Source organism: Coptis chinensis, chromosome 7 (genome assembly GCF_015680905.1).
Source record: "Coptis chinensis isolate HL-2020 chromosome 7, ASM1568090v1, whole genome shotgun sequence".
Classification (NCBI taxonomy): Eukaryota; Viridiplantae; Streptophyta; class Magnoliopsida; order Ranunculales; family Ranunculaceae; genus Coptis; species Coptis chinensis.
The window spans coordinates 20,876,113-20,888,961 of NC_141462.1; the positions used below are offsets into that span (position 1 = coordinate 20,876,113).

Sequence of the window (12,849 nt, forward strand, 5' to 3'; positions counted from 1 at the left end):
ATTTTTTGATATTATCTCGGTTTTAATAAAAAAACATCTCAGTTTTCTTCTATACTAATTGGTTTCAATCAACAATTTATCTCGGTTTTATTCTATATTATATCAGTTTTATTTAGAAAACCCAGATAATATATTTAAATAAGATGTCAGACTTCTGAGATAATTTTGTAGCTTATTATCTCGGTTTTATAGAACTCTATTACCTCACTGGATTTTACCTCGGTTGTTTTTTCCTAGAAAACCGAAGTAAAAACTCTAATATCTCACCTTTTAGCTGAGCTTATAAACCCTTTTTTTAGTAGTGTTAATCTAGATAATCAATCTAAACTAGTTAATATATTAGATTAATTTATTTTTAGTTTTAATATTAGTTTAGTTTTAAGTTTTGGGCCCTTGAAGGCAAAGTTGTGTAATTATCAAAAACCCAACTTGTGGGCTTTTAAAGTGGACTTTCATTGTAATTTAAAACATGGTAAAGCTCGAAAGGTTGGGCCTGATTCTCATATCACGCGCCAACCGACGTCGCCTTCTCCTCAAACAGCGTGTAAGCACGACTTGAGAGGTAAATTCTAAACCTCCTCGAAGCCCAAATAAGAGGTTACCTTGTGTGTTCAAGCATGCTTACGTGATTGTTTGAAATTTAATTTCCGCACTGTAATTTACATTCATGCATAAGGCTGAACCCGAGCCACATAACAACCATTGGGAAGTCATTCTCCAATGTAGGTAAAATGGACGTTGCTTTATTCTTGAAATCCTAGACCAATAAAATGAATTAAAATCAATCAACTAGAACCTAAAGTAGTCACGCTCCTTCAGAAAAGGACAAAAATATAGCCACGAGGATTTAGAGTAATCAGTTACCAGATTCCGGTAGACCAACTACCTTCCTTACTCCCATCCCCCAGCTTCATCATGAGTGAGATTCTTGGTAGCACACCACTTGGTGAAATGACTACCTACTCTTCTGAGACGTGTAGTAGAGCCATCCTAGTCTCGCACCCAATTGTTCCCTTGAACAGGGCATAGTAAATTTTAGACCAAAGCAAAGTTTTCAAAATGTCATACTTGCAAAAACGAATTTCGATTGCTTGTGCATACTTTGCATCATTTGCGCATGTTAGGATAGTTTTGTGGTTTTGCTAAAAGTACGGTGCATGATACTGCATTCGGGCACTACTGGTATTAGCAAGAATAAAACTTACAACTGGATTAGCAATAATGAAGATGCATAATTGCAACTGGATTCCATTGGAGCATGGAATGGTAAAGCTAAATGCAGATGGGGCTTTGACAGATAAGGGAACAGGTCATGGAGGTGTCATCAGAAACTGCAATGGTGAGGTGGTGGTAGCTTATACGGGAAGTGGTGACATTTAGTCTGTGTTATACCATGAGCTAAAAGCTATTATGATCGGGCTTGAGTTATGTTATGAGCTAGGATTTCAAAAAGTGGTAGTTGAATCTGACTCCCTTACAACAGTGAAAATTATCACTAAGATTGCAAAACCAACATGGACATGTTTGAATTTGGAGTCACAGATTTCAAACTTAGCTTTGAAATTCAATTTTTGTTCTTTCTTGCATGCATGTTTTTAGGGAAGCAAATAAGCCGACAGACTTACTTGCAGGACTTAACCCTTCTCTTTGTAATGAACTGTTAGTGTTTATACCTCCTCTAGATAGAGAATTGCATAAACTAATAGAGGAGGATGCACTAGTTACCACCTTTGTAAGATTTGGTTAATTAATGCAGGTAAGGGTCAGCCTAACCCTAGCTTTTTTTTTTCAAAGAATAAAATTTACTCAGGTAGGAGAGCACGTCATCATTGACAATCTCCTGTTTCTAGTCCTCTATCTACTAAGATGGCCGACGAAGTAATGCAAGCTGAAGAGCCTCTCTCCAACTTCTACACACTGTTACAAGATAGGCTTCCATCTTGTATACGACTCACACCGCTCACGAGTAATTTTTGCATTCCACCGAACGTGTTCAATCTTCTACCCATCTTCCATGGGTTAGAACATGAGTTATCGTAGGAGCATCTACGCAGGATACATGAAGTATGTAATACTTTCCACCATCCGAGCGTCACCGATGATCAAGTGGAGCTACGAGTGTTTCCTTTCACTCTAGCTGGTAAGAGTCATGCTTGGCTTCTTTCGCAGAAGCCCAATTCGTTCGATACATGGGAAAAAGTTGTGTTCTCCTTCATGAAGAAGTACTTTCCACCGAAGAAAATAGAAGAGATAAGAAGCAAGATACAGTTCTTTAGACAGAGTCCAAGTGAGACATTTTCCGAAGTATGCGATAGATTCTCTGACCTACTTCATTCATGTCCTCACCATAAACTAGAAAAATCTACTCTTGTCCAATGTTTCTTCAAAGGTCTTCTCCCAGAACATAAAGTAACCCTCAACATCATGAGTAATGGTAATTTTTTGGATATAGGTGCAACTGAAGCCTTAACCTTTCTTGAAAACCAAGCTGAAAAGAGTACCTATTGGGGCGACATAAACGATTCCAAACATCCTAACCCAGTACATCTAAGGCTAGTGGTATTTTTTAGGTGAAATCTGATCCAAAAATCAAAACCTTAATTGAAACCCTCACAAGAAAGATAGATGCCCTCACAACCAAACAAAAAGACCAAACCCCTCATCCTGTCGATCATGAACATAAATACATCACCATGCAATTTTTGTCTAAGTTTAAATCATATAGATACCACCTGTCCTTTGATCACAAACCTATCATCACTTCATCCAGAAGAAGTATGTGTTTTCAATGTACCAAATGCACTATAGAGGCAACATCCAAATTTTGCATGGACAAGGATTCCATAAAACCAACCACCTCCAGGTTTCAACAAATCACCAAATACATTCAGACAAGGACAATGACAAGGTACCTACAACAATCATAACAGAGCATTGGTTTTATCCTATTTCAACCAGAACTACTAAAACCTAACTATCAACAACCAAAGAGACCTAGTTCCCATTACACCGTCAACTAGTGTCCAAACATATAAGCCCACTGAAATAATGCTATCTGTAATGCAACAACAAACCCAAATCCTAGCATCCATGCAACAATCTCTGAACTTGTTAGCCTAAGATAAAACCCAAAAAGGTGTGTTCCAAGGACAAGCTATTCCAAACCCTAAACCAACAAACACAGCCTTTAAAGCAACAAGTGATGTGAATAAAGTTGGAGCGCTAAAAACTCTTTCTTAATCATCCCATCTATGAGGATTAAATCCTCTTTTCTGATATATTCCTTTCCCATTCTATTCCACCTTTTGCTTTAAGGGAATACATTAATAAGGTAACCGGACCTCTCCACTTCGAGGGTGTAGTTGTAAGTGTCGGAACCTTAAGTCCACATTATATCTTGCGCATTCCACATTAGCACTTTTACTCATCGTTTGAGTAGTGTACCCCTATAGAGCAAGTATATAATTTTTATTTTCTTTATTTTACACATCTTTTTAGAATAGCTTTTTTATTCCTGTCATTTACAATTCCTGTCTTTATTTTCATTTCCTTGTTTTCTGTTTTTCTATTTTCTATTTTTACATAAGCATTTTTCTTTCAATCTTCACCTTTGACGCTGAGTATTATTTCCTCTACAAAGAAGAGATGTGAAACAAAGCAAAGGGTGATAGGGATTGAGTGAAGGCGTCTTACGATTGCCTCTCATGGTTGTTTAGCATGTTTTGTTTTCTATATGCATTCCATACCGTGGGATGGTTAGCAGTTGGAGCCCTTGATTTTGAAAACTTTTTCCTTTTATGGATGATTTCGAATTGTTTCGAGCTTCGTCTTTCTCTCTAGTTGGAATAGCTACCAAATAGGGCTAACTAGAGATTAGGAGAGGAGAGACTAGATTATCTAGCAATAGAGTTAGTCCTCTTCAGTAGATTTGCTTTCTTGCAAAACAAGGAAGTGCACAATCTAGGGCAAGCCAAACCCCACGCAGGTTCTCAATTAGAGTCACTTAATTTCAAGCACCTTCGATTTGGAGGTTAACTTTCGTCGTAATGATTTTTCTTAGTAGTTTTATAGTTTATATTTTCCTGTCATAGTAATTTAGGAACATAAAAACCAAAAATCCAAAAACAAATGTTTCTTCCTTTCTTTAATAAAATTGTTTGTTTTCACCGTGCTTATAATAGATGATTCTCAATACATCAATAGTTGTGTGATTTTTCTGAAAACAAAACATGCAATGGATTATGCACAGACCAACCCCTAGAACAACATAATCTAGGGGAGGTTTGAGAATAGCTTTGCTTACTGAGGGTCGCCTATATCATCGACCTATTCGCACAGATCAGGACATTCCACGTCTTACGTAGTAAATCCCCCAACTTGCGTAGCTGAAGCTCTGTCTGTCTAGATTGGATTCGCCACAGAGCCGACACGAAAGTTGCCTAAGATTATCTGTTATGGTTTGTTTTCAAATAGTAGTATCTAGAATCACATCTTTTGAGTACGAGTTTCTTAAAACATCTCTATATATTTTTCAAAACTAGAGGATATAAAAATAAAAGTTATACACCCCGGAGAAACCAAAATGATAATGGATTCATGTATAATCTTATCTTCTTGTCAAAACCTCTATATGGTTAGACATATATTTTGATTGAGAAAAAAAACGAGGTGTCTCCAAACGAGAATTAAACAAATAAAGTAACCTTAAGTAATATTATTATCTGTTTAATTCTATTTTTTGCCTCTACCTCTCTATTTTGTCTTGAGAATCTGACGTTAAAATACTCAAACTTATACAAAATTTTCAAAAAATTTCTTTCTTAAAAATCTTTCCCCTTTCGTTTAAAATATTTTCCCCTTTTCAATCTCTCTCTTTCTAAATAAAAAAAAAAAAAAAAAAAAAAAAAAATTCTAAAATGTCTTCTGTAGCGAACAAAATCCCTCAATCTAGCAAGACTAGATAGATAAGTTTCAATGATCGTGTGCAAGCACAACCTAGAGAACTGCAGGTGAAGAAATGGACGCATATACCGAAAATCATTCCTGGTTTAGGTAAGAGTTTATACGCATGTAAGAGACGAGCTATGAGAGAAAGCTGGTGCTTGAACTGTCAAACACCAACTTGCCCCAGTCTTCAACCTCATAATAATTATGTTTATAAAGTCTATACGTGTTATCCTCTAGTACATTATGCTCGATCTAAGAGAGTAATCCAACCATCTGGTTGTGATTGACTCAAATTTTCAAAAACTTCTAAGTCTTGGGGATCCGACTTAAAACGGCCCACTTTTTTTTTAAAAAAAATTAGTCAAACCTATTCAAAACCCAAAAAAATTAATTAAAATTTTCCTTCTGTTATCTGTACATATTTCCCTACAGTTCTTTTTAGTTTCTTTCTTTCATTTGCCTTTTATCCACTATTAGATGTGAGTGTACCATATACCATTACGTTGCATTTTTTATGCTAATCGTTTTGGTACCTCACGGGTCAAGATCGGAGGTGTAACGAAGCGTGGATCGGCTCTTGAAGTTGGTAAGGCACTGAGAACAAGATTGAAATTTCCTGATTTTATTTGGGCTTGAGCCAAAATTTCATTTTCATTAAAAAGGACGTGTGAGGCATGTGATATCACTCTACTTAGCCCACGCGACCACCCACATTCCTCTTCTTCCTCACAAAAATCCCCAACCCTAGCCGCCCACACCAGCTTGCGACCGCCTTCTTCTAGCTCGCGACCGCCCATTCGCCCATACACACCACCACCCAATTTTTTCACAGCCTGCTCCAGTTTCAACCCTCATTCCAACTAAAACCCCAATTTTATCAATCCCTACTCTAAATGGCCGAGTTCTTAAAATCGTGCCGGAGCAAAATTTTCAAATCTTTTCAATTCTAATATATTTGAAGTGCATTTCAAGGCTAAGATTAGAAGAAAAGGATGGGAACCCTTGGTTTTGTTAGAAGGTGCGACTTATTCTCCCTCTCTCACTCTTTCATTTTATAACTGCATGCTTAGAGGGGAGGATGGCTGCATCACAGTTGTTAAGGATGGTCGCTCACTTGAGCTCACCAAGGAGGTGGTCAGTGGAGTTATGGGGATTCCTCTGAAGGTTTATGTTCAGACGGAATAGTCCCTAGACAACAAGACCATCGATGTGATGATGGTAGAGACACTTCTCGAGGGGGTGAAAAACCCCAAGTCTCACTGCGCGTTTCAGAGTTCACTGTGAAGGAATCAATTAGCAATATCTCAGTTGACAGCCTACAATCTGCTAGGCTCAGCCAAACCTTCTAGTATCAGAAAAGCGATGCTCCATATTCTATGGATTCTTTAAGAGAAGAAGAACATCTTTTGCATCATCACCTTCGTTTGGGAGCAACTCTGTAAACCCAAGAAGTCCACCACTCCTCTACCAGTGCTGGTCACCAGGATCATGCAGCACTGGGGGTTCGAGGCCACAGACGCCCTAGTGGAGGTCAAGGATGCTACCACAGGTCCTATCTATGCCCACTGCGTCTAGAAATTATGCCTTCCACCTGCTGCCAGAGCCGCCGAGCAAGCACGCCCGACTGAGAAAGTGGATTACTTCGTGGAAGATGCCACTCAACAGTTCACTCAGCCCATGGACGGAATTCACTTCCTCCATGGAGCCCAGAGGATTCTACATGCGTACCTCCACCATTTCAGGGAAACTCAGGGGAACATCATAGCGGAACAGCAAAGCCTCTGAGAGGAGCAGCGGTCTTTCCAGTAGGAGCAATGACATTTTCAACACAGTGTCACTAGAACACTGCAGAGCATTAGAGACGCGCTCCCGTGTAGTGATAGACATGCTAGGACCCGACGTCATGAGGGAGAAGGATCTTCCAAACATCGAGACAAGTCACGCACGGATTCTAACTAGGCAACTCCCTAGTGTCCGTATAGATAGTTATTATGTTTTATTGTTGTTTTATTTTTTTTATTATGACATTTAGTATAAGTTTTAATTATATGTTTAATATTATATATGTTTGTTTTAGTTGTTCTCTTGTGGAATTTGGTATATGAGTAGAAGGTAAAACAGTTACATGATGCCAAATTTTTCTATTTTTCTTTCATGCATTTCATATATGTTTTCAAAAATACAAAAACCCAAAAAGATTTTATAGTACGTAGAATAGTTATCCCTAGTATAATAAACCATGTATTTCTCGTTCTATATCAAACAACCCATGCCTCAAATTTATTTGGGGGTGGTGTCTTTTCAACATGAAGAACAGAATACAGGTGTATCGCCGTTTTTGCTCATGTTTCTATGGTAGTCTCTTTCCTTATCTCTTCATACTTTGAGGACAAAGCATAATTCTATTTGGGGGTGGTATAGTAACATTTTGCAAAAACTATGTATTTTCTATATAGTAGATATAATAGTATATTTCTTCCTTTCTAAAAAAAATTCAAAAAAAGACCAAAAATATTTTTCTGTTTAGTATTAAAAAAAGTCTTGTTTTCTTTTTCTATGATAAATAAAAAGTTTAAAAATCTCATTATAGCAATAGAGTAAGGATTCGTTCTTTGTACTTAGACTAAAATACACACAATAGTTTATGCATCTTTTTATGAATGGCATGCATCAGTATTTGTTTGTATATAGCAGTGAGTTTCCGAGACTAAGGTTAGAACAATTAAGTTCCATATCCTGTGAGAATCTAGCCAAAAACCTCATCTGAATGATTATTGGGTGATGGCACAAAGGATGTCTGGATAGAAAGACCACACGTCCACTTGCTTGATCACCACGCCATATCCTAAGAGAGAATTTAGGCTCTTTTTTTATCGATATAGCCAAATAAACGTTAAAAACCCAAAAAGATAGTTTTTCCCCTAGTTACCCCTCTTGAGCCTTCACCCTTTTCTAAAAGCCATTTTATTCTTCACCAAAAATTCCTAACCCATTACAACACAAAATAAAAAGCTTACCCAGCTGACAAGTTGAGAACTGGGTGGATATCAGAAAAAGATAAGAGAAGACTTTGTTAAAAAATAGAGCAGTTATTTGCTTCAAAAAGAAAAGAAAAAGAAATAGAATAAAAGAAAGACTCATCAAAAACCAAAACTCTAAAAAAATCAAAGGAGTCAAAAATCGAATCTCCCCAAAAGTTCAAAATCAAAAGGAGACGATATCAAAAACAAAAAGAAACAAAAGAAAAGTTAGAACTCCCAAAATTCAAAATCATATAGAATCACAAAACCAAAGGGCTAAAAGAATGTATCATAATTCGGAAGCAAAAGAACAAAACAAGGTTCTTCTCTAGTTACAAGTATCTTGAAGACCCAGTTTCTCAACTTATCAGAATTTGTTTTTTCCCTTCATTTTTCTTTCTAGACCATCACCCTAAGCCCTGTAACTCCTAATGAAATACCGCTATCTCAATTAGGAATAGGATGGTGTGATAGTAAGTGGCAAGCGTGATTAATCGACCCCGGTTTTTTTGGACGTCATTTGAGTATGCGAGAAATATAAGTGCCCACTGTACTTGAGAGAACGAACCTTGAGTGAATCTATTAGAGAGTTGTGATTGCAACATATCCCTGTGAGAACCCACCTTAACGACGCTCTCTAAAAGTCTCAGAAACAACTCTGCTTTTGCATTTCATTGCTTATGTTTTGCATATTTATCTTTAGATGATTAAATTATTGTACATATATTATTCTAAGTTTAAAGGAGTTTGTCATTATTCCCTGCTAATGAGATGTATGGACTTCTGAGAATAAATAAGGAAACAAGACCCTTTGTACTAAATAGAAAAAGTTTGTGAGTACCTTCACTGAAAAACTCTCATGAGGCTTTAAGCTCGTCCACTAGGGAATTCTTAGTGGTTTAAGGTCTTGTTGTATATGGTCAATGCAATCGCACTCTGCGAAACGAGATTAGTAAAGCTTATAATAAATCACTCATTTTGTGATCTTAGTTTTTTCTCTCATCCTTGCTTAAGGACAATCAAGATGCTATTTGGGGGTGGTGATCAGCTGTCAAATGTGCATTTTATTACCCTTATATTATTGAATTACAGCCCTTGGGGGTGGTGATCAGCTGTCAAATGTGCATTTTATTACCCTTATATTACTGAATTACAGCCCTTCTTATGCTTAATGAAAAGACAACTTATAGCTTTTATTACCTTTTTCAGGTTACAAAGAATTTTAAACTACTTATCATACAAGCTGCATCTTAGCACCAAAAGGAGCCTTAATCACACTTATTATGAAGACCAGAAGCTGCTATGAAAAAGTACTGAAAAAGTCAAAGTCAAAGGTCAAAGCCCTCAACTCAGAAGACCAGAGATGGAGGTCCTTATTTCAAAATATGGCATTCTCCAAAACCTATCGTGGTCAAGAAGAAATCAAAAAGCAAAAGGAAAAGTAAAAGCATAAAGTTAAGTGTGAGGTGTCTCAATCGTAATGGAGAAGGGCAAATCAGTAAAAGGTATAAAATAGGGGTATATAATCTAAAACTTAGGGAGAGAGAATGCACCTAGACTTAATCTAGTGTCATGTAGGATTTAATTCTAGTCTTTTACATTTTCAAGTCTTTACTTTATTGTTCTTCATTTCTTTTCATTTCAATCTTGTTATTTTGCTTTATTTCAATCAATCAATCAATATTTTTTGTTGTTCTTTGTTTCAATACATCATTTCAATCACTTTCTTTCAATGTTTGAGTTATTTCAATCTTCATCAACTTTAGATTTCAATGTTCTTCATTCATAAACTAAAAAACTAAACTAGTTCTAACTAAGATTTTACCTTCTTCCTTCAAACTCCCATCATTCAAACTCTAAACAATCTAAGATAAACCACATCAAAACAAAACTTTGAGATACTCTAAGCTAGTCTACTTCAATGACCATGTCGTCTATGTAGACTTCTATGGTGTCTCCTAATATGTCTTGGAACATGTCGATGACAAGTCATTGGTAGGTCGCTCCGGCGTTCTTGAGGTTGAACGGGAGGACATTGTAATAGTAAATTTCTTACTCTATAAAAATACTACACCATATTAGTTGATTTGTAATGGATAAAAATATTATTTGTAACGGTTATTTTGCGTTGACATAAAAACATGACAAATGAATAGTAACGGAAACTAGTAACGCTTAATACCCGTTACAAAATTTACTCACGGTTAACAAGTGTTACTAAAATTAATTTTAGTAACAGATATCAACCATTACAATGTAATAGTAACGATTACTAATTTATTTGTAATTAATTAATTGTTGGCAATTATCCATTTCTAACGGATATACCGTTACTATGTATTACTGTTGCCAAAAGAATGTTCAAATATTTGTAACAAAGCTATATCCATTACTAATATTGGTATACTGAAAAAAAAAAAAAAAAAAATAATAATAAAAAAAAAATCCTGGGCATATCTTTGGTCAGGCCACCCACAAAGCTACAGTACCTACACCTGCACCTTCTTACTCCATAATATATATTCATCCATTCTCACAATTTCTACCATCACCATTTCCAACATATTGATAAATAATATATCTTTATAAATCAGGAAATAAGAATTTCAGTAATACATAGGGACATTTTTGCCACGTCCAAACATTATAAAAACAAACCCCAAACCAAACAAGTATCATAGCAATAATACATTAAGAAAGTTGTCATCATCAATCAACGGGATCAACACTTTAGCCAAGCAAAGAGTTAAACCTTGCATGCACTAACTTCTAAAGACTTCATAAATATCAACAACCAATGCCTCATCTATGAGTACCAATTTGTTTTCTGCAAGTCTGCAACACCAAGCTCCATCACACACCATAACGCATAACTTCATATGACTTTAGTCACGCTAACACACATTTTGCCTCAATAAAATGTTATAGAAAACATCTGATCCACTCATTGAAATTAAAATCGATTAATTCTTCATTTTCACCTTTGAAAAACAAGAATGAAAATGAAAATGCTCAATTATTCCAAGACAAACAAGAAATTCGAGGACAAATGTACCTCGATGTAATGAAATGCAAGACTCATACAAAATCACAGGGGAATAAAACTCCTAGTATCGACCTTCTACTTAGAACAATGGAAGGTTGTAAACAGCACCACCATCCAAAAACAACACTATGATGCGCATCATCCTCTATATTCTCCTTTGTATTACCAAATATACAAAAGAAATCATTAAGCTTCTAGAATGTCTAATGCAAGCATTAGCTAAAATGAATTTAAAATATACCACAATGGTATATCACCTACCAGTTTACCACCAAGAGTAGAATCCAAAGAAGCCAAACATGTATTGCACATGACCTCATGATCACTTCCAGACCCATCCGATTACTCCAATTTGCAAACAAGAATCCCTAAATCAATCATAAAGCATAACCTATGACCCATATGTAAAAGCTGATTTCAAATCAAGAAAGAGGCATGCACTTATAGATGATCGATTAGAGTCTGTGTATAGATGAACACCAATAATTTAAGGGGAAAAGTAGAAAGCCCTAATTTAATAAAGTGAGAATAGGAATAAACCGCTAGAAACTTCTCAAGTCCTAAAAACATAACGCCGAGTCTCTAACTAGATTGTGGTCTGTGGCTCAGTATTTGTACATTGAATCCAGGTCCAATCACTCTAACATGGCTACGCCAAATATTAAGGTTCTCATGTGAGATATCTCCCAACAATTCAAAGTCTAACTAAAAGAATTTAAAAGACTGTAAGTGCATATCTAGCTCCTACAGAAGACACGTACGAGTCACTAGGTGGATTCACGTATTTAACTCCTTTTTCAACAGAAATTCCTTATTAAGGAAGCCTCGACTTCCAACCAGTGAACTTGCACTTATTAGTATAAGTTCCGCTATGACCTTCAGCTTCAATTCATGGAATTTGCTTACTCTAATTTAGACTCAAACCTGTATAGATATTATATATAGCTTATATGTCAAGAGTGACATTTTAACAGGAGTAAACATGATTAATGAATTAGAATGTGACAATAAGTCAATAAATACCTTCATCTGAAAAATCTTGGGTAAGATCAATTAAATTTAAGCACTTTCCAACTATTTTACATATGGAAACTTTAAGGGCTAGATCAAGCAAAGAGAATCACCTATCTGTTTCTGCTGTGAAATGAAAAAAAAAATATGAACAAGTAACCACACTTACTTGTGTCTGCCCACCTTGCCCACTAGCCATGTCAATCATTTTTGACATAAGACCCTTCTTCCACAGGTTCATAAACCTATTAAGAAACACGTACAGTTCTAGTGCGCTCCAAACTAAGACACAACTTTGAATGACAGTTATATCACAAGGCTGACTATGAGAATTTAACAAACGGACCTTTTCATAATTGGCAAGCCGAGTCTTAAAGCCTTGCAACCCAGCTTCAAAATCTTCCCTGCAAATAACAACACGAGTGTTGTTATGAACTGTGAAGTAATATAAGGAGTAAAAACTATGGGAGGGTAGAAATCTTCCGCACTCACACTTTTGCATAATCAGACTAAAATAATAGCAAAAGATATACTACAATGCATATGGTAGGTATTGCAAACGTAAATCTCGTAACAAAATCATATAACTCACGCAATATATACCATTCTTGTCCTTGAAGACAACAGTGTCTCAAGCACAAGGATATGAATTTAGTAATTGCATATAAAATATACAAAGACTAGAAAATCAGAAACCAATAATGTAAGTATGAGAGGCATGACAAAGTAAATAAAATCTATAGCATTCACAAAATATACAATGACTATGAAAAATATTACCAAACTAAAACAACATCGTCTCAAGCTAGCACAGGAACATGCATT

The 12,849-nt window shown here is 35.9% G+C and overlaps 1 long non-coding RNA gene across 1 annotated transcript; it reads right to left on the reverse strand.

Moving 5' to 3' along the window:
* Nucleotides 1-10,533: 10,533 nt before the first annotated feature.
* Nucleotides 10,534-12,630, reverse strand: LOC147486557 (uncharacterized). The gene is made up of 5 exons (XR_015202666.1): nt 12,517-12,630; nt 12,371-12,428; nt 12,194-12,269; nt 11,275-11,381; nt 10,534-10,802 (listed from the first exon to the last, which is right to left on the reverse strand). It is a non-coding gene; the product is annotated as an uncharacterized LOC147486557 (long non-coding RNA).
* Between the last annotated feature and the right edge of the window lie 219 nt (nt 12,631-12,849).